The sequence below is a fragment of the Microtus ochrogaster genome, linkage group LG10 (assembly GCF_000317375.1).
Source record: "Microtus ochrogaster isolate Prairie Vole_2 linkage group LG10, MicOch1.0, whole genome shotgun sequence".
NCBI lineage: Eukaryota > Metazoa > Chordata > Mammalia > Rodentia > Cricetidae > Microtus > Microtus ochrogaster.
The window spans coordinates 13,591,184-13,613,072 of record NC_022035.1 but is presented as its reverse complement, the minus strand read 5'-3'; positions in this window follow the sequence as shown (position 1 = coordinate 13,613,072).

Below are 21,889 nucleotides of genomic sequence, written 5' to 3'. Positions count from 1 at the left end.
CAGGTATCTCCCCCATTACTCTACCTCTCCATCTTGTTCACGGCTTGATCATCCTGATCCCTCGTGTTCCCATCCCCTTCTCTCTACTCCTCCTTGGTCCCAGTTTATCCAGGACAGCCCATCTGTTTCTTCTTCCAGGGAGATCCATGCATCCTCCTTGTTACCTAGCTTCTCTGGGACTGAGGATTGTAGTCTGGCTATCCTTTGATTTACATCTAGTATTCACTTATTAGTGAGTATATACCATGTTTGTCTGGGTAACCTCACTCAGGTTGCCTTTTTCTAGAGCCGTTCATTTGCCTGCAAGTTTCATGATGTCATTTTTTGTTTTGTTTCATTTTTTGTTTGCTTTTCAAGAAAGGGTTTCTTTCAATCTTTGGAGCCTGTCCTGGAACTAGCTCTTGTAGACAAGGCTGGCCTCAAACTCACAGAGATCCACTTGCCTCTGCCTCCTGAGTGTTGGGATTAAAGGTATGCATCACCACCAGCTGGCTCATTGGTTTTTTTTTTTTCCCCACTGAATAATACTCTACTGTGTAGATATAAATCTACCACATTTTCTGAATCTATTCTTTGAGTGAGGGGCATCTAGATTGTTTCCAGGTTCTGGGTATTACAAATAATGCTGCTATGACCATAGTTGAGCAAGTGTCCATGAGGTGTGGTTGAACATCCTTTGAATATATGCCCAAGAGTGGTTTTGCTGGGTCTGGGTCTGTCTTGAGTTGGAATGATTCTCAATTTTCTGAGTGTTGTAATAGGAGCGGACGGGCTGCATCCCCTGCACCTGGCCGCCCACATGGCTAGCTCTAGCTTATGCCCTGAAATAACTACATGGAAACTGTATTCTTTTAAACACCGCTTGGCCCATTATATCTAGCCTTTTCTCGGCTAACTCTCGCACCTGGACTAGCCCATTTCCTATAATCTGTGTAGCCCACGAGCTGGCTTACCAGGAATGATCTTAACCTGCGTCTGCCTGGAGTGGGAGAATCATGGTGACTCACTGACTCAGCTTCTTTCTGCCAGCATTCTGTTCTGTTTACTCCACCTACCTATGTTTTAACCTATGAGGGCCAAGTAGTTTCTTTATTGCTTAACCAATGAAATCAACAGATTGATATATGACACTCTCACATCATCTGAGAAATTGCCATACTGATTTCCAAAGTGGCTATAAAAATTTGCACCCCTACCAGCAGTGGAAGAGTGTTCCCCTTACCCCACATCCTCTCCAAAATAGGCTCTCATTAGTATTTTTAATGTTGGCCATTCTAAAAGGTGTAAGATGGTATCTCAGAATCATTTTCCCTGATAGCTAAAGATGTTGAAGACTTCTTTAAGTATATCTTGGCCACTGGAGATTCTTCTGTTGAGAATTGTTTGCTTAAATCTGTACCCCATTTTTAATGGGATTATTAGGTAGTTTGATGTCTGGTTTCTTGAGTTCTTTGTATATTTTGGAGATCAGTGTTCTGTCAGATGTGGGTAGTGAAGATCTTTTCCCATTTGAGCTTAAAGAAATTCTAACTGGCCATTCTTCCCCTTGTACTGAAGCTCACCGATGAGATGGCAAGAACGTGGTTTAACACATTTTATCACATTGCTGCAGGCTTGAGGGAGTAAGCGTGAAAGAAGGAAGGAAACGAAGGGTGATTTGTAATTAGAGAATCCTTTTCAGGAGAAACTCTCCTAGTGAAGGAAGCCAATAGGAGATTTGAGCACATACTTTTGTTGTATGATAGAGCATCTCTTGGGTATATTCCCAAGAGTGGTATTGCTGGGTCCAGGGGTAGGTTGATCCAGAATTTCCTGAGAAACCACCACACTGCTTTCCAAAGTGGTTGTACAAGTTTGCATTCCCACCAGCAATGGATGAGTGTACCCCTTTCTCCACAACCTCTCCAGCAAAGGCTATCATTGGTGTTTTTGATTTTAGCCATTCTGACAGGTGTAAGATGGTATCTTAAAGTTGTCTTGATTTGTATTTCCCTGATCGCTAAGGAAGTTGAGCATGACCTTAAGTGTCTTTTGGCCATTTGAACTTCTTGTGTTGAGAATTCTCTGTTCAGTTCAGTGCCCCATTTTATAATTGGGTTGATTAGCCTTTTACGGTCTAGTTTCTTGAGTTCTTTATATATTTTGGAGGTCAGACCTTTGTCAGTTGCAGGGTTGGTGAAGATCTTCTCCCAGTCAGTGAGTTGCCTTTTTGTCTTGGTGACAGTGTCCTTTGCTTTACAGAAGCTTCTCAGTCTCAGGAGGTCCCATTTATTCAATGAGGCCCTTAATGTCTGTGCTTTTGGGGTTATACGTAGGAAGTGGTCTCCTGTGCCCATGTGTTGTAGAGTACTTCCCACTTTCTCTTCTATCAGGTTCAGTGTGTTCAGACTGATATTAAGGTCTTTGATCCATTTGGACTAGATTGACATCCAGTTTTGCCAGCACAATTTGTTGAAGAGGCTCTCTTTTTTCCATTGTATACTTTTAGCTCCTTTATCGAAAATCAGGTGTTCATAGGTTTGTGGGTTAAAGTCAGGGTCTTCTATTCGATCCCATTGGTCGACTTCTCTGTTTTTATGCCAATACTGTAGCTCTGTAATAGAGTTTGAATCAGGGATCGTAATGCCTCCAGGTGATCCTTTATTGTATGAGATTGTTTTGGCTATCCTGGGTTTTTTGTCCAATAGGAGATTTGGAATGAGGAGAAATCTGTGTTGTTTATACACACCGGAAAAAGGGTTCCCAGAGGACTCCAGTATTCTGAAGACAGCCTTCTGCATTCTCTAGAGACAAAGGGAAAGCGACTGCAAAAGCCCAGCCCAGTTATTTTCCTGCATCCCAAATGTTGGGAGACTTAGAGTACTTCGGCGAAAAGGAAATGAAGATAGAGGGGAGATGTATACAGTGGAAAAAATGCAAAGTTTTCAAATATTAGATAACACTTGCTACTATTGGTACACAACTCAAGGACACAGCTTCTTCTGAAAAAAAAGGAAGGCTATAGGGATGGGCCTTGTGGGTACTTCCATTGTCACTTTCACACTCTGCCCTAAATGATGTCCAAAGAGACTTTTTGATGTATACAGATATATAAGTATGCATCATATATATATATATATATGTATGTACATATATATGTATTACACATTCTGTGATGATATTTTGTTTATGCTATAAAAAAGCTTGTCTGAAGATCAGAGGGCAGAACTAAGTTACTAGTTAGCCATAGATGCCAGGCAGCGGTGCCACATACATTAATCCCAGCACTAAGAACACAGAAGCAGACAGATCTCTGTGAGTTCAAGACCTCTCTGTGCTACATAAGATTGACTCTGTCTAAAAGAGAAACAGCTCAAGCAAAGGTGATCCCAGAACATGAATCTCATGCCTTTAATCCCAGCACCAGGGAGATGGAGACAGGAGTGATATGGCTGGGCAGAGAGAAGAATATAAGGTTGGAGAAGGCGGGAGATCAGAGCAGCCTGAGCATGCAGTCAGTCTGAAGCAGTCTGAGAAAGCAATCAGTCTGAGGATAGAGTCTGAGGGAGCAGTCTGAGGACAGGATCGCCTCTTTGGTCTGAGCATTGGTAGAGTTAAGAACTTTCTAGTGGCTGTTGCTCTGCTTCTCTGATCTTCAGCATTAGCCCCTCTATTTGACTCTGGGTTTTTATTATTAAGACCAAATAGAATTCGTGTAACGTCATCCTAAGCTACATACCTAGGGAAAAGCAAGGTGAAACCCATACCCAAGCTTCACAGTTTGTTTTTACTATCTGTGGGGAGCCAATAACAGTGGAGTTCCTACAAAATCCACAGTTTGGTAGTTTTGTGAGAGAAAATGAGAAATCAGACTCTCTTTAATGCCTTTCAAACTTGAGTCTTGCGCACCTCTGGGGGAGGGCACATGCACACAGCGCGCGCGCGCGTGTGTGCATGTGTGTATTTGTGGGTAATGTCCTTTTCAGTTTCAGGATTATCTATTAAGAACAGTATTTTAGTTAGGATTACTATTGTCGTAATGAAGCACCATGACCAAAAAGCAAGTTAGAGAGGAAATGGTTTTCAAGTAGTGCAGGACTGTGGAGGCACAGGAAGTGATGCAGAGTCTATGGAGGAGTGTTGCTTACTGGCCTGCTCCTCATGGCTTGCTCAGCATGCTAGTAGAACCCAGGATCAACATCCCAAGGATGGCACTACCCTCAATAGCTGGGCCCTTGCCCATTGAGGAAAATGCCTTGCAGCTTGATCTCATGGAGACATTTCCTCAACTGTGGGCTCCTTTCTCTCTGATTACTCTAGCTTGTGTCAAGTTGACATAAAAATATCCAGTATGAGTTATCTGAGGGTTTAGTGGGTAAGTTCTTTAGCCGGCCAGTGACTCAAATGCAGAACTTGAATGATAATTCTGTGATATTTTAGACTAAGCATGGAGGAGAGTATATTGGGGAGGAATATTTTTAAAACATTCAACTTCCGTGAGTTAGAAATGAACTAGTTAGTATACAAGGAAAATGGTTTTCCTGGTTTACAATAAGACTCCCTCGCTTGTTGATAGCACAATGGCTCTTCAAATGAAGTCACCAGCTAAAAGTAGCAGCTTCCACTGAGAGCCTAGTAGAGGTGTGTGTCTAGATCAGGAACTTGGGTGTGATGCCATAAATCTGTGCCCCAACAAGCCCTCAAGGTGACTCCCAGACACTCAAAAGCTTGCCAATCACTTCTCTAGACTAAATTCTTACTGACTTCAATTAAGAGAAATCATTAAATTTATGACCCCTGTAGAAATAGTGCACATGACTGGCCTCATCAAAATGAACCCAAAAGAAGAGGGAATGAAGGACCAGCAAAACCCATGTAAAAGACAGATCAAGCACTGGTAACTGCAGTAAGTTACCAAGAAACCCTAGAAAGAAGGGACTTAGATGACAAAGCAATGTCAAAATAACGGGAAAAAGAAAATGCTATGAGTGAGGAAGACAGACTAAATAATCAGATAGAATAAGAGAAAAATTCAGTCTCTAGTCCACACAGCGCAACAGTATAAGAAAAATAGACATCTAGCTCGTTTACCACCCTCCCCCATCATCTTAAACAGTAGGGACATTACCATTTACATTTTATATCTAGGAAGGGAAGTAACAAAAAGAGAGGCAATTTTGTTCGAAGTCACAAATTCACAAATAAAATGAAGAGCAGAAATTCAGCCGGAAGAACAATAAATACCTGCTAAGAGATGTTATATTTAAAATTTGGCTAATGCATTGTAAATAAAAAGTAAGGAAATGGGAGAAGTGTGTGGGTAAGAAATAGAGCACAAACCAAGAGAGATGTAGTCCCTGATGGGATCTGGGGTGGGTGTGCCTTTCCAACACCCAAGGCACAGGACCTTCCATTCCTTGTGGAAAATACGGAGTGGAAAGCACGCACACTCTCATTCCCTCCATCATTTGACCACACCGAAGCCAGAGTGTAAAGCTGTGGTCCTGGCAGAGCCTTCTGTGGTAGATACCATCTCACAGTACTGCACCATTGAGTTCAAATTCCTTCCTATTTTCTCACCTCTAATTAGCCTGTTATGACTTGTACAAGTAACTGGCACCACCCTTGTTACTCTTCCTCTTGGCCAGGGATTGTTTCAGAGTGCCCTGTGTGATTCTTATTCTGGCCTTTAACCATACCTGTTATATGAACAGGCTTTGTGTGTTTCTTTTCTACCAAGAGCATAAAACATTTGTTCATTCTAAATTAGGAGTTAATTGGTTCTAATTCAGTTCAGTATTTGTTTTCTTTTCTTTTGGTTTATAGCTTATGATAGCTGCAAACGTTTGAGGAGATACATTTGACCAGCATTGAGAAGCATCACAACTCCATTGAGACAGCTACTATGATTGCTTGAATTTGTTCTTTAATTAAGGATGATTAAAATGACTTTTATATTTTCAGATTTATTAGTTTTATTCCCCCTCCTAGTCATATCTGCCTCTTACATTCAAAGGCAATATTAAGATGTTCTAAAAAAAAATAAAGGAACAGAATATCAGGGCAGCTATCTAGCTACTTAGGACTCTGCCCTTGCTGGAGGGGAAGAGAAAATGATGCCTTCTACTAGCTCCTTACAGATGTTTCTGGGGTTCCCACCAGGGCTGAAGTGCTTCAAGCTGTAGCAAATTACCAATTCTTGACTTGACCCATGGTGAGAAGCTTTCTTTGTTTTCTCTCCTTGGGGAAAAGGCCAGAGAGGTAGCCAAGAGAATTCCTCCTAATCACAGATGACCAGAACTGTGGGAAAAAGCTTGATCATTAAGCATTTGGGTGGGGTGTGGCTATCATTTCAGAGTGAAAAATTGTATTTCTACTATTTTTGAAATGAAAATTTTGGAATTAGTATGTTTACCTACTAGAAGAGTACCAAAAATGTTGAGTATAAAACTAAGTAATTGGACAATGTACATTTTTCCATTAATAACATTTTATGCAATTAATATAAAACCAAAACTACCGAGAAATGTGGTATTTTTAACATTTACTTATTTTTTATTTGTTTCGTGTGTGTGTGTGTGTGTGTGCGTGTGTGCGCGCGCACACACATGTACAGGTGTGTGTACGTAGGTCAACTTGCAGAAGTCAGCTTCTTCCTTCCACCCTGTGTGTTCCAGGAGACCTCAGGTCATGAGGCTCACAGCAAGAGCTCTCATCCACAGAGCTGTATTCTATTGCCCAACAGCAAGGCTCTTAGGATGAAATATCCCTCTCCTGTTTTTGGATGCTCTATTTTTTTTTTTCGACTCAGAAAGCAACCAAAGTACACTGCTAACTTCAGGACAAAGAACCGTGGATGCTTTTCAGACTATTTTACATTTTCAGATAGTGAGCACATTGTGATTTGCTTCCCAGTAAAATGCCTGGATTTAGCCTGTGTTCTGCTTCCTAAGATCAACAAACCCAAAGTCTCCCTCATGAATTCAGGAAGTATTGGAGAAACAATATTTCTGTGTTGAAGAAGTGTGCTTTGACTGCATGCACTTTTATAAGGCAATGTGATTTTCTAAATCCTGACACAGGCAAATGAGTAAATATTGTCTGTCTTCTGCTCTAAAGAGCTTACCATAGGGATTTTCAGTAAATGATACTTGAAGAAGCTCCTAGAACTAGCCTTAAGAAATATGAGAATGAGATGGTGGGCCATAATGGAAATGCCCCTTGTTTATCAGGCGTCTGCTGTGGTTTATCTCTCAATGCGGCGTGTTAAGATTTAGACCTTAAATTCAGCTACATCAAGAGATGTGCTGAGGAAAGCCATGTGTCTTAGTTAGGGTTCTATTGCTGTGAAGGGACACCATGACAAAAGCATTTAATTGGGGCTTGCTTACAGTTTCAAAGGGTTACTTCATTATCACCATGGTGGGGAGCATGGCATCATGCTGTCAGATATGGTGCTGGAGCAGTAGCTGAGCACCAGCTTAGCAGGCAATAGCAGGAAGAGAGAGACTCTGAGCTTGGAATAGGCTTTTTGAAACCTCAAAGTCCACCCCCAGTGACATATTTCCTCCAACAAAGCCACACCTCCTAATCCTTTCCATTAGTGATCAGTATTCAGATCTATGAGTTTATGGGGCTATTCTTATTCAAACCACCATGCTGTGTAAAGATCCAGGCTGATCCAACACTCTGAAGCTGGTATTGTTACTTCCTTTCTCATGGCTGTGACCCAGGACAAGACAGAAGGAGACATAAAAAGGGAAGGACGAATTATAAGTTCACTGTCCTTTAATTATGGCTAGAAACCAAATATGAGTGAGTACATCCCATGTTCCTCTTTTTGGGTCTGGCTTACCTCACTCAGGATAGTGTTTTCTATTTCTGTCCATTTGTATGCAAACTTCAAGAAGTTCTTGTTTTTTACTGCTGAGTAGTACTCTAATATGTATATATTCCATACTTTCTTCATCCATTCTTCTATTGAAGGGCATCTAGGTTGTTTCCGGGGGGGGCCTGGGCAGTTTGGATGCTCAACTTATTAAACCTGGATGGAGGTGGGCGGTCCTCGGACTTCCCACAGGTCAGGGAACCCTGATGGCTCTTCAAGCTGATGAGGGAGAGGGACTTGATTGTGGGAGGGGAGGGAAATGGGAGGTGGTGGCAGGGAGGAGGCAGAAATCCTCAATAAACAAACAAAAAAAAAAGAAATCCTCAATAAATAAATAAATTTAAAAAAAATAAAAATAAAAAAAAGGGAAGGACGTAGCCCGCAGTTCAGAATGCACAGTCAGTGTGGCTAAAGGCAATAATAGCAGGGAGACCAGCTCAGGTCCATGGTAGTGAGATGCTGCTTGTCATATCAGGAGGTAGAAAAAGAAAAAAAAGATGTGTGAAACTGGTTTTATACCTTTTCTTCTTGTGCTGAAACTCAGCTCCGGAGATAACATTGCCTGTTTTCAGAGCATGTCTTTCCATTTCGTTAATATTCTCTAGAAATGCCCTCACAGACAGACCCAATTTGCTGCTTGTTCTTAACAGAATCAAGTTGACTCCCCCTCCAGAAAAATCACAGTGACAGCCAGAAGTTAAACATAGGCTTGTCCAGTTTCAGAGTCAGCGGGGTCTCTCTCACACCACACTCCATGCCAGTTGTCTGCTCTGCTTCTTTTTTGAAAGAGGTGGGGCAGAGGGATAAAACTTGCTGTCCTGAAGTATGTATACATTCTGGAATGGTTAGAATGAAATAATTAACATAGGTATTGCATACACATATTTGCCATGTGTGTATGTGTGCACTGGGGGAGGTATGTGTTGGATGAGAACACCTAAAATCTACTCTTAGAAAGTTTAGAAAATGCAGTATATTTTTAGGTTGTCTCATAGAAGTTGAGAGCAGCTAGACAGAAAAGCTAAAGAGAATAAGGAGGAGAAAGGAGGTGGAGATGTTGGTCACACTGAACACTGTGAATGTTTGAAAGAGAGTGTTCTCCTTACAGCAGAAGGAATACAGTTGACAGACTTTCATCTCTCAGAGTTAAGCTGAACGTGGTGGATCACAATTTGAGATGGAGAGAAAATGGTCATGACTTCAAAACCAGCCCTGACTACATAGTGCATTTGATGCCAGTTTGGATCACAGGAGACCCTTCTTCCAAAAGACAAAAAGAGTGAATAATTTAAATATGCTCACAATAAATGTGATTAATAAAGGTAGGCATATCAACTTGATCAGAAAGAATGCACACATGAACCAAAACATATTGTCCCTCATATATCTGGGTAAAAATATGTATCAGCTGAAAATATTTTTTAAATGTAATATATTAAACAATAGACATTACAAATGATAAACCTCCTGAAATTTTCCCTGAAATTTTGTATCATTGGTTTAATATTTTCCCATAACCCCACCCAAGTAACCTGGTAACAGCCATTCTATTTACTTCTAGGAGTTTGTGGGCTTTAAATCCCAATTACAAGTAGTTTTATGTGACATTTGTTTTTATTTCACTTAACATAATTATCAGTGCCACATACTCTGTGAGAGTGTCAAAATTTTTTATCACATTTTTATTTTGCCCATCTTTGCCTTGGATACTGTGCATAAGATTTTAGTAAACAGAAATCTGTATATCCCTTCAATGTCTGAATTTTCTTTCTTTTGAAAACACACCTTGTTTTTTTATTTTTTAATTTATTTATTTATTAAAGATTTCTGTCTCTTCCCTGCCACTGCCTCCCATTTCCCTTCCCCTTCCCCAATCAAGTCCCCCTCCCTCGTCAGCCCAAAGAGCAATCAGGGTTCTCTGCCCTGTGGGAAGTCCAAGGAACCCTCACCTCCATCCAGGTCTAGTAAGGTGAGCATCCAAACTGCCTAGGCTCCCACAAAGCCAGTACGTGAAATAAATAAATAAATAAATAAATTAATTAATTAAAAAAAAGAAAATACACCTTGTAGAAAGAGTGTTAGGGTATATGATAGTTTGACTTCTACTCTTGGTGTAAACTCCACTGTATTTCCCATATAGCTGTACTAATTCACAGTCATACTGACAGTGTTTCAACGTTTGCTTTGCTCTTCCTCATGTGTAAGACTTGCTATCTTTTGAAGAGTACATATTCTAATTGGCATTGGGTAATATCACATCTTTTAAAAAATTTTTATTTCCTTGACAATTAATGATTGATGTTGATGTTTTCTCAACATCTATATTCCTTTTGATGACTTATCTCTGTTTTCTTTGCAGTAAGGTTTGTTTGGTTCCTCTGGCAAACAGGCTGTTTGTTTACTCAGTATCACGTTGTGCTGCTTGTACTTTTTGGATAACAGCCAGTTTCTCATACGTGGTTTACAAATGTTTTTTTTTCTTCCTGACTCAGTGTCTTATCTCATCTCTTTATTCTGTTGGTTGTCTCCTAGCTTTGTAGAAAGCCATGGCATGTGCATGTAATTGTGTGTGTGTTATATATACAGGTGTGTACTTGTGGGTGTATGGGTCTACTCCCCCGTTCATTTGAATGTAGAGCCAGAGGAGAACGTTGAATATTTTTGCTTATTGCTCCCTATCTCATTTCCTTGAGACAGCTTCTTTCACTAAACCCAAAGCTCCATTTTCCATGAGGCTGCCTGCCAGGCAACCTTCTGGAACCTGTCTGTCTCTGTATTTTAATCTTGAGGTCCTAGGCATAGAAACCGATGAGACATCTCCCCAGCCATCCAGAAACATTTTTAGTCTGACAAAAATTTTATTTTCTATATTTTTGAATTGCTTGAACTTTTGAATTCATATTTGAAAAAATCATCACCAAGCTTCATAGACCTTCCCCATTCTATCTTTTAAAATGGCATGGGTCTGAAACTGCTGAGATTTAAGCAGGGAAAAATAATCTAATGTAAAAAATATGAAAAGAAACCGTGGGATACAGAGGCTGAGCTATTCAGCAGGTCTCAGGCATGTTAAAAGGAATAGTTTCATATTTATATATATCATGCTAAAATTTTCCTTTTGCCAATGTCATTATCTACAGTACTATCTTAGCTAGGGTATCTATTGCTGTGAAGCGACCCTGTGACCAGGGCAACTCTTTTGAAAGAAAGACATTTAATTGGGATAGCTTACTATTTTCAGAGGTTTTGTTCATTATCTTGGTGCACATGGTGGTATGTGGGTAGTCGTGGTATTGGGGAAGCAGCTGAGCGTCCTACATTTTGCAAGCAGCAAGATGTGTTCTGAGACACTGGGTGGTACCTATAGCATATATGAGACTTCAAAGCCTGCCTCCATAGTGATACATTTCCTCCAAGCAGACCATAACTACTCCAATGAGGTCACGCCCCCTAACAGTGCCACTCCCTTTGGGGGCCATTTTCTTTCAAACCACCACATTGCACTCCTGGTTCTTGAACGCTTATATTGTAATGCCAAAAATAAAAAAAAAAAATGCACTCACTACAACTTTGAAAGTTGCCGTAGTCTAAAGCAGTCTCAAACTTATTTAAACGTCTCAAGCTCAAAGTCTCTTCTGAGATTCATGCAATCTCTTAACTGTCTTCCCCTGTAAGATTAAAATGCAGATCAGACACTTCCAACATATAATGGTGCAGGATATACATTACCATTCCAAATGTAGGGAAGAGAGTATAGTGAGGAAAGGAATCAAAGCGAGACTGGAAACTAGCTGGGCAAACTCCAAACCCTACGTCTCCATTTCTGATGTCCAAATGCTCCTCAGATCCCCAACCCCTTTCAGCTTTCTTGACTGCAGCATACTTCTTTTTCTTGGGCTTGTTTCACTCCCCCTTAACAGCTTTTCTAAGCAGGTATCCCACAGCCCCGGCATCTCCAACATCTTTTGGTCTCCAAAACAATCCAGGCTTCAACCTCACAGCTTCATGCAATGGCCTCTTAGGCATTCATTCAGGGACACCGTTGACACTTGACTGACCTCAGTGGCTTTCCTTAGATATGGATCAAATTTCATAGCCCCTTTCTTTTATCCTTGACCCTAAAGCCAGAACCGCATGGCCAAAGCTGCTAAGTTCTGCTGCTTGCTGGTTCTAGAACATGGCCCCCCTGTTTAATTTCATCTTCACCAGCTTTCTGTTTTCTATGGTTTCCTTCACTGCCTACGTGTGGCTGCTCTGCAACTTGCTCTATAAACCAGGCTAGCCTCAAACTCAGAGATCTTTTAAATACATCTTCACCAGTTTTCTATTTTCAATGATATCCTTCATTGCCTAAGCTTGGCTGTTCTGAAACTTTCTCTGTAAACAAAGCTAGCCTCAAACTCAGAGATATACCATTCTCTGCCTTCTAGGTGCTAGGATTAAAGGCCTGTGCCACTACACCCAAGTCTAAGCTTTTCTTTAATTCCTTTTCAGGCGATGAAAGAAGACAGAGACAGAGACCCACATTGGAGCACCGGACAGAAATCTCAAGGTCCAAATCAGGAGCAGAAGGAGAGGGAGCACGAGCAAGGAACTCAGGACCGCGAGGGGTGCACCCACACACTGAGACAATGGGGACGTTCTATCTGGAATTCACCAAGGCCAGCTGGCCTGGGTCTGAAAAAAGCATGGGATAAAACCGGACTTGCTGAACATAGCAGACAATGAGGACTACTGAGAACTCAACAACAATGGCAATAGGTTTTTGATCCTACTGCACATACTGGCTTTGGGGGAACCTAGGCAGTTTGGATGCTCACCTTACTAGACCTGGATGGAGTTGGGGGTTCCTTGGACTTCCCACAGGTCAGGGAACCCTGATTGCTCTTCGAGCTGATGAGGGAGGGGGACTTGATCGGGGGAGGGGGAGGGAAATGGGAGGCGGTGGCGGGGAGGAGGCAGAAATCCTCAATAAATAAATAAATTAAAAATAAATAAAAATAAAAAAAAATTCCTTTTCACAAGTTGGAAACTTAGTTGGGTGGGATCTTGCCCTAAGGTAACCACTCCTTTTTGTTCCATTTCTTAATATGCTTGTCTCCATAATACAGGATTTAGCTTGATTCCACTTTCTGGAACTTGCTTCCTCCTCAAATATTTTTCCTTTAGCCCATTATCATTATGGTAGGACATGGTGGTATGCAGGAAGACATTGTGCTGGAGAAGTAGCTGATTGTCTCACATTTTATAGGCAACAGGAAGTGGTCTGAGACACTGGGGTGGTATCTTGAGCATATGAGAATTCAAAGCCTGCCTCCATAGTAACACACTTCCTCCAACAAGACTACCCACTCCAACAAGGCCACACCTCCTAAGAGTGCCACCTCCTTTGGGGACCATTTTCTTTCAAACCACCTCAAGTATTTAGAACTGTTTTGTCATAGCAGAGACTCTGTTGCCCCTGTATGAGAAGCATGGTTTATTTTGACAGTTTGTTTCAAGTGTGGTTCATCTAAACCTGGATGCCCTAAAACCATTTCTTGGGCAACTGAGCTGAAGGCTAGCCGTAATAGTTGTAAGATCTCCCATACTAACCCCTAGGTTTTGTTGATACTGACAGGGTATATTTTAAAGATTTCCTAGGGAAAAATATAATATTTACTGATTGTTTAATAACTAGATACCTTGAAACTAATGACTTAAGATAATATATATTTTCTAATTTGTCTCTGGTTCACAGGCTTTCCTATGTTTGTGATTGATAGATTGTCTGGAACTAAAGTCACTGCAAGATTTGTCTTCCAAATTCACTCATCTGTCTCTTAGCTGAAGAATTCAGGTTTTATCCACATTTGACTCTTTATTTAGTAGCTCACATTGTACCTGGCTTCTGTCACAAGCAAGCAAGCAAGAGGACAAAAATCTATTCCATATTGAATTTATAGTTTGCATAGTCAAAATTTATTTGAAAGTGATTTCTCTTTCCTTCTCCTTTCCGTCTTTTTTCTTCTTTCTCTAATGAGAAATAATTAATCTAACCCATACTCTGGAAAAAGTGATGCCCAAGGATCCCAGTGCTTCTAATGAAATATTTGAAGACCTTAGCATGTTTCCTCATACTTAGTACATTTAAAAAAATATGAACAGTTCTAGGGATAAATTCTAAAGTGTTTCATATAAGTAAGGATTTTATTGTACTTTTAATTTAACTCCTTAATTAACAAGAGAACAAATAAGACACCATGAATTTTTCACATGAAAACTTGTAAGGCCAAACATTTACTACCAGACAAGGAACATTTATGAATAAGTGTTAGCAAGAAAAACTGGACAGCACCTCTAGAGAAGTAATTAATGGAATTATGCTGAACACAGTTTGTGTGTCTATGCACAAAAATATTCTTATTACTATCAATTCAATTATCCACCATTGACTTTTATTTCTGCCCTGCTTACATTGCTATTGAATTGTGTGTGTGTGTGTGTGTGTGTGTGTGTGTGTGTGTGTGTGTGTGTGTGCATGCAGATATAACCCAGATTGTGAGCTAGGCAGTGTGCCCACTATCTTTCAAAATCTGACGAATTTTCCTTAAAAATGAGTACATATTAGTAGAAACTGCTTTCCAAGAAAAGGCCAGACAAAAAATAATCTTTGTTCTCCTCTTTCCAAATTCATAAAAGCAATTTGAAAACTTCAGTGGGGATGTATCTTTAATTATTAAGGTGTAGTATTTCTTATAAATATAGAATGTCTAGATCTATTTCCATATCTTCACAACATAGTAATGTTCTATTATCTATCGTTCTTATTTAAAACATAATTTCTTCTTATAAAAATATCTTTAATGTGAGCAGAGCAAATGATATATGTGTGAGTGTGGATGCACATGTGCATTCATTACTGCATGTGTGCAGTTCAAAGAAATGCTTTAAGGAGTTGGTTCTCTCTATATATCATTGGTTAATGGGATCAAACTTAGGTTTTCATGTTTGTGTAGCAACTGCCTGTACCCATTGAGGTATCTTTGCAGCCCCTGCCTATTTGTCTGGAACCTGTGAAATACAGAATGTCTCTAGTAATCCAGAGGTTAACACCAAACCATCTCAAGCTTCCTATGGATTCATAAGAAGATACCTGTGTCCCACGGTCTATAAGACCCAGGATTCTATCTTCAGGTACCAAATGCGAGTAAACCAGTTCCATCAGAGTCAAACATGGCAGGAACTGAATGATATGGTAATGGTCTCTTTAAAATCTTTGACTGTTTGTCTCTGTCCTAGACATACTGATTAATATACTAGGATGAAACCCATATAATTATTATTATATAATATAACTATTTTTGACATATTCCTATGTGTCCAATTTTATTGTTCATTAGGCTGTATTACTTCTCATTAAAGACATTCAATCTGCTAAGAAGTTAACCAAAATACACATAAAGAGTATACAGAGAAGTTTGAACCAACTACAGAGAGTTTTTAGGTGATTTTTGCCCCCTGTGTTTCTTCAGGTAAATATGGAAACATTGGCTTCTTTTCTGCCTGGTCAATAACACAGAAAACTAAAAAGAGACAAAACATACTTATCTATAAAAGCATTCTAGAAAAATAGGAAATGTGTTAAGTAGAAATATTAGTGACTTCTTATATTTTTTCAAACCATGGACTGTGATAGGTGTTACAGTATTATCTGTTTTGTGTAGTCTCAATAAGAAGCTTTTTGTCTTTAGCATCCATCAGTGGGCATGTTAACAAGATATTTGTAATGTCCTGCTGAGCCCTATTGGATTAAGGGAAAAACAATTTTGTATATTTTTCTGCTATGCAAATTTTATTGAATTGGTTCACTACATCTGAAAAGCTGCAAGCATTTGAAATTCAAATGAACATCACCATCTGTGGTCTTCATTAACATTATAATAGCATCATGATTTTAGGTATTTTGTTGGTAAATATTAGTTTTCTATAGCATTGTACTGCTACTTTCAACTTTTTAGTTCATGAAGTGTTCAAGATAATCTATAATCTATTCTAAATCACAAAGTGGAAAGAGACTTCAGTAATGATGAATTCCATGGTCCATTTTACTAAAGAAGAAACAATAAAAGAAAATTTTATTTACTTTTCTTGTTACTGTGACCAAACACTGGATAAGAAATGACTTAAGGGAGGAAGGATTTCTTTTCAATCTAGTTTGAGGAGTTAAGAGTCCATTATGATGAGGAGGGCATGGTGACAGGAGCAGCTCCCAGATGTGGTGGCAGGAGCTGGGTCACATTTGGACAGCTTTGGAAACAGAGAGAGAGAACAACATTGATGTTCTTTTGGTCACCTCCTTTCCCCTCTTCTTCAGTCTAAAATGCCGGTACAGGATTTAAAGAGTTGTGTTTTTCAGAGAGCCAAGATGGCACAGCAGATAAAGGTATCTGCTGCCAGGCTTGATGACCCAAGTTGGCTCCCCAAATCCCATGTGGTAGAAGGTGAAAAATGACTCCTGCATGTTGTCATGCCTTCCACTCCAGCAATAAATAAGTATATTTTTTAAAAGAGGGAGAGAGATTGAGAGAGATGTGCTTGTGTGTCAAGTTGAGGGAATGGACATTGATAGCTGATCTCGAATGCCAGACTGATTGGATTAAAGCATGCTTGTGGAATAAATGAAGTATCCATGTCGGTGAATTTGTGAAGACATTTACAAAGAGGACCAACAGGGTATCTCTGTCCTAAATGCAGGCAAAAGCAACCCTTGCATTCCACAGCTGTGGCTTGGGCTACCTCTTCATCTCTGTTATCTGCGACACGTGTGTGCTCTCTCTTAGATGAGTTTCCCTCTGGGCCTGTAGATTTCCTAGGCAAATGCCCCATATTTCAAGGGTCCCAAATATCCAGAGTTTTCAACTGTAAATTAGACTTCACTTTAAAAGTTTCACATAATGACCGCAAGGACTTCTTTGCAGGAAACAGACCTGCTACACATTGCTGACCTCTGCAGCTTTCTGGATGGAACTCTTTGCTGTAAACTCTTCATAATCTCAAATGTCTTGCATCTCACATTCCTGGAAAACCAAAACCATGAGGATAAAGTCAAGCTCTGACGCCAGTGTGAGATGTAGCCTGGTATCTTTGTACACAGCGGCAGCATCCTCTATGTGACTTTGCAGCTAAACCTGGAAAAACGCTGCCCTAGATTGCTGTTTTCCACAGAATGTCTGAAAAGCTCTACTTTTCAGATATTTTACTTTCAATAAATATAAATGATCATATCCTGGACCTTTAGATGGTTAGGATCTTGGCCTCAAGATACTGTCTCTACTGCCTCATGAGTAAAGCTTGTGGTTTCTATTTAAAGGTGCTGGTTTCCTTGGAAAAGGCAGATATCTTATCCATATGTACTATGTCTGCAACTTTCCATTCTCTTACACTCCTTTCTCTCTCTCTTTTTTTCATGGTTCTGTTCTATTTACTGCTCTCTCCTACTTTATACATGGAGAAAAGCAGTAACAGGTAGCCATGAGCGCCATGCTGTAATGAAATCTTCTCCACAAAATAAGTCAGTCTGTTCATTTCGAATTCAGCCTCACTCAGAATTACAAGACACAGGCAGAACACAGTCCAATTCTATTTTAGAATCTAATGACTGGCCATCACTCCAATTCAGTCTGAGCCCTTGGTCTGAAACTGCATGTGCTGACTTAATTTCCCAGGTTTCTTGCTGGTGTTTGCCCACCATAATGGCACATTAGTTCTGCTTACAGAATTCTAGACCTTTTCTAGGCCAGTTATAAATTCTTCCAAGTTGATTCCTCATACCTTCCAAATATCGAAACATCACATGGCCAGGTTTATAAGAGCCATGACTCCCATCTTAAATAGCAGTTGCTTCTTTTAGTTACTTTTCTTACCATTGTCACCAAATACTTGAGATGATGCAACCAAAGGAAGAGAGGATTTATTTGGCTCTCAGTTGGAGGGTGGTCTATCATAGCAGGTAATATGTTGTGGCAGGGATGGCTTGCACCTGTCGTGATAGGGCCTTGCTCACACCTGGGTGGATCAAGAAACAGAGAAAAATCATCTGGAAGTAGAGCTGGCCTACACTCTTTGGGCCATGGCTTAAGGTTCTACACCTGCCATTTAGACAACATATCCAGAAGGTTTCTCAGTCTTAAAAAATGTCACTGTCCATTCAGTTCCACAGGTTCAAGCACAAGTCTGTAGAGGACCTGTCACATAATGGGAGCTGTTATTTACTGAATTATGTCTCCCAACTTCCTAATTCAGCCGTTGAAGTCATAACGCATATAGCAACTCAGAAAATGAATGTATTTGGACATACAATCTGGAATACAGTAATGCAATTTAAATCAAGGTCAGATAAATAATTTAAACAGACCAATAACCCCTAAGAAAATAGAAGAAGTCATCAAAAGTCTCCCAACCCTACCCCTTCAAAAAAAAGCACTCTAGGGTCAGATGGTTTTAATGCAGAATTCTGCAAGACTCTCAAAGAAGAGCTAATATCAAGTTTCCTCAAATTGTTCCACACAATAGAAACAGAAGGAACATTGACAAATTCATATTATGAGGTCACAGTTACCCTGATACCACAAACACACAAATATTCAACACAGAAAGAGAATTATAAACCAATTTACTCATGAACATTGATGGAAAAATATTCGACAAAATACTGGCAAACTGAATCTAAGAACACATCAGAAAAATCATCCATCATGATCTTCATTTCAGAATTGCAGGGATGTTCAACATATGAACATCATTCAATGTAATCCACCATAAAAACAAACTAGAAGAAAGAAATCACATGACCATTTCATTAGATGCTAAAAAGGCTTTTGACAAAATCCAACACCCCTTCATGATAAAAGTCCTGGAGAGACCAGAGATACAAGGAACATACATAACATAATGAAGACAACATTCAGCAAGTCAATAGTCAGTATTAAATTACATGAAGAGAAACTTAGAGCAATTCAACTAAAATCAGGGATAGAAGAAGGTTGTCTACTCTCTCTATATCTAGTCAATATAGTACCTGAAGTTTTTCCAAAAGAAGAAAGAAAACTAAAGGAGATCAAGGGGATAAGAATTTGAAAGGAAGAAGTAAAAGTATCCCAATTTGCAGAAGAAATGAGAGTATATAGGTGACTCCAAAAATTCTACCAGAGAACTCCCACTGCTGATAAATACCTTCAGCAAAGTTCCTGGATACAAAATAAACTAAAATAAAAACAGATGGAAACTATAAATGGATTAAGAAAGAAATTAGGGAAACTACACCTTTCACAGTAGCCGCAAATAATATAAAATATCTTGGGATGACTCTGACCAAGCAAGTGAGAGACCTGCATAGCATGAACTTCAAGTCTTTGAAGAAAGAAGCTGAAGAAGATATCGGAAGATGGAAAGATCAGTAGGATTAACATACAAAAAAATGGTCATCTTGCCAAAAGCAATCTGCAGACTGAATGCAATTCCCATCAAAATTCCAACACAATTCTTTACAGAACATAAAGGGACAACGCTCAGCTGCATATGGAGAAACAAAAATCCAGGATAGCTTAATCAACCCTGTACAATAAAAGAATGACTGGAGGTATCACCACCCCTGATTTTAAGATATACTACAGAGAAATAGTAGTAAAAACTGCATGGTATTGGCATAAAAACAGACAGGTTGAACAATGGAACCGAACTGATGACCCCAAGATAAATTCATACACCTATGGATACCTGATTTTTGAAGAAACTAGAAGTATACAATGGAAAAAAGAATGCATCTTCATCATATGGTGCTGGTCTAACTGGATATCAGCATGTAGAAGAATGCAATTAGATCCAAATCTATCATCCTGCACAAAACTCAAGTCCAAGAGGATCAAAGACCTCAAAATAAAACCTGATATACTGAACTTGATAGAAAGGAAGGTGGGGAATATCCTTGAACACGTTTGCACAAGGACAACTTCCTGAACAGAACACCAATCACACAGCACTAAGACTAACAGTTAGTAAGTGGGACCTTGTAAATCTAAAATGTTTCTGCGAGACAAAGGGCACTGTCAAAAGGACAAAACCACAGCATACAGAATGAGAAAATAATTTTACCAACCCCACATCAGACAGAGGAGTTATCTCCAAAATATAGAAAGAATGCAAGAAACTAGTCATCAACAAGCCCAATAATCCAATTAAAAATGGGGTATAGATCTAAACAGAGAATTCTCAACAGAGAAATCTCAAGTGGTCAAGAAGCACTTAAAGAAATGTTCAACATCCTTAGCCATCAGGAAAATTAAAATCAAAACTATTCTGAGATACTGTCTTCCACCTGTCAGAATAGCTAAGCTCAAAAATACAAGTGACAGCTCATGCTGGAGATGTGTTGCAAGGAGAACACTCCTCCATTGTTGGTGGGAGTGAAAACTTGTATAATCACTATGGAAATTTAAATGGGGGCTTCTCAGAAAAATAGGCATCAATCTACTTCAAGGCCCAACTCTACCACTCCTGGGCATATACACAGGGCACATTCTACCATACCACAAGGTCACCATACCATACCACTTGCTCAACTATGTTCATAGAACATTTATTCCTAATAGCCAGAAACTAGAAACCACTTAGATGTCCATCAAGTGAAGAATGGATAAAGAAAATGTGGTACATTTATACAATGGACTGTTACTCACCTGTTAAAAACAATGACAACATGAAATTTGACAGCAAATGGATGGAATAGAAAAGGTCATCCTTAGTGAAATAACTCAAACTTGGAAAGATAAATATGGTATGTACTCAATTATACAAGGATATTAGCCATAAAGTAAGTGATAACCACACTGTAAACCACAGAGCCAAAGAAACTAAATAGCAATGAAGGCTCAAGAGGAGGCACATGAATCTCACTGTAAAGGAGAAGTAGAATAGACATCACTGGTGGATGGGGGAAGGGGTCTGGGTGGAGGGGTAGGCATGGGAAAAGGAAGGATCAGTGGGGAGTATAGAGGGAATGCGTACTGGTAGAGACAACTGGAATCAGGGGAATCTCTGGGATAAGCTAGAAATAGAGCAATGGAAAATGCCTACCAATCTATGAGGGTGACCCTAGCTAAGACTTCTAGCAATGGAGATATGAAGCCTGAACTGGCCATCTCCCTTAACTAACTAGGCAAGACTTCCGGTGGAAAGACTAGGACCCTAACCCAGCCACATAACATTTGACTTACAATTTGTCCTGCCTACAAGATATCCTGGGGTAAAGGTGGCACAGAAATTATGGGAGTGACCAACCAATGACTGCTCCAGCTTTAGACCCGTACCATGAGAGGGAGCCCACCCTGAAACAGACTGGAGAGCCAGAACATAGAGACCTAAGACAGAACCAAACATGGATGGGGAAAAAAATCAACGTCATGATTCCTAATGATCTTCTGCTATACTCATGGATCATTGCCTAGTCCAATTGTCATCGGAGAGACTTCATCTAGCAACTTATGGAAACAGAGGTAGAGTCCCACAGACAAGAGTTATGTGGCGCTAGAGGAATCCTGTGGAAGAGGAGGAGGAAGAATTGTTGGCACCACAGGGGTCAAGGACACTATAAAAATGTCCACAGAATCAACTAACCTGGGCTAATAAGGACTTACAGAGACTAAAATGCCAGAGTTTGCATGGGATTGACCTAGGTCCTTTGTACATCTTACAGTTTTGTAGCTTCTCGTGGGAATCCTAACAGTGGGAACAGGGGCTGTCTCTGATGAGGTTACCTGCTTTTGGAACCCTTTCTTCCTACTGGAGTGCCTAGTACAGCCTCAATAGAAGAGGATGTGCCTAGTCTTACTACAACTTGATATGTCATGGCTGACTGATATACATGGGAGCCTTGCCCTTTTCTGAATTAAAGGAGGAGTATATGGAGGTCAGGAAGAAGAAACTGATAAGACTTTGGAAAAATTTTTAACAAAAATAAATAAAATAATTAAAGCAAAAAAATAA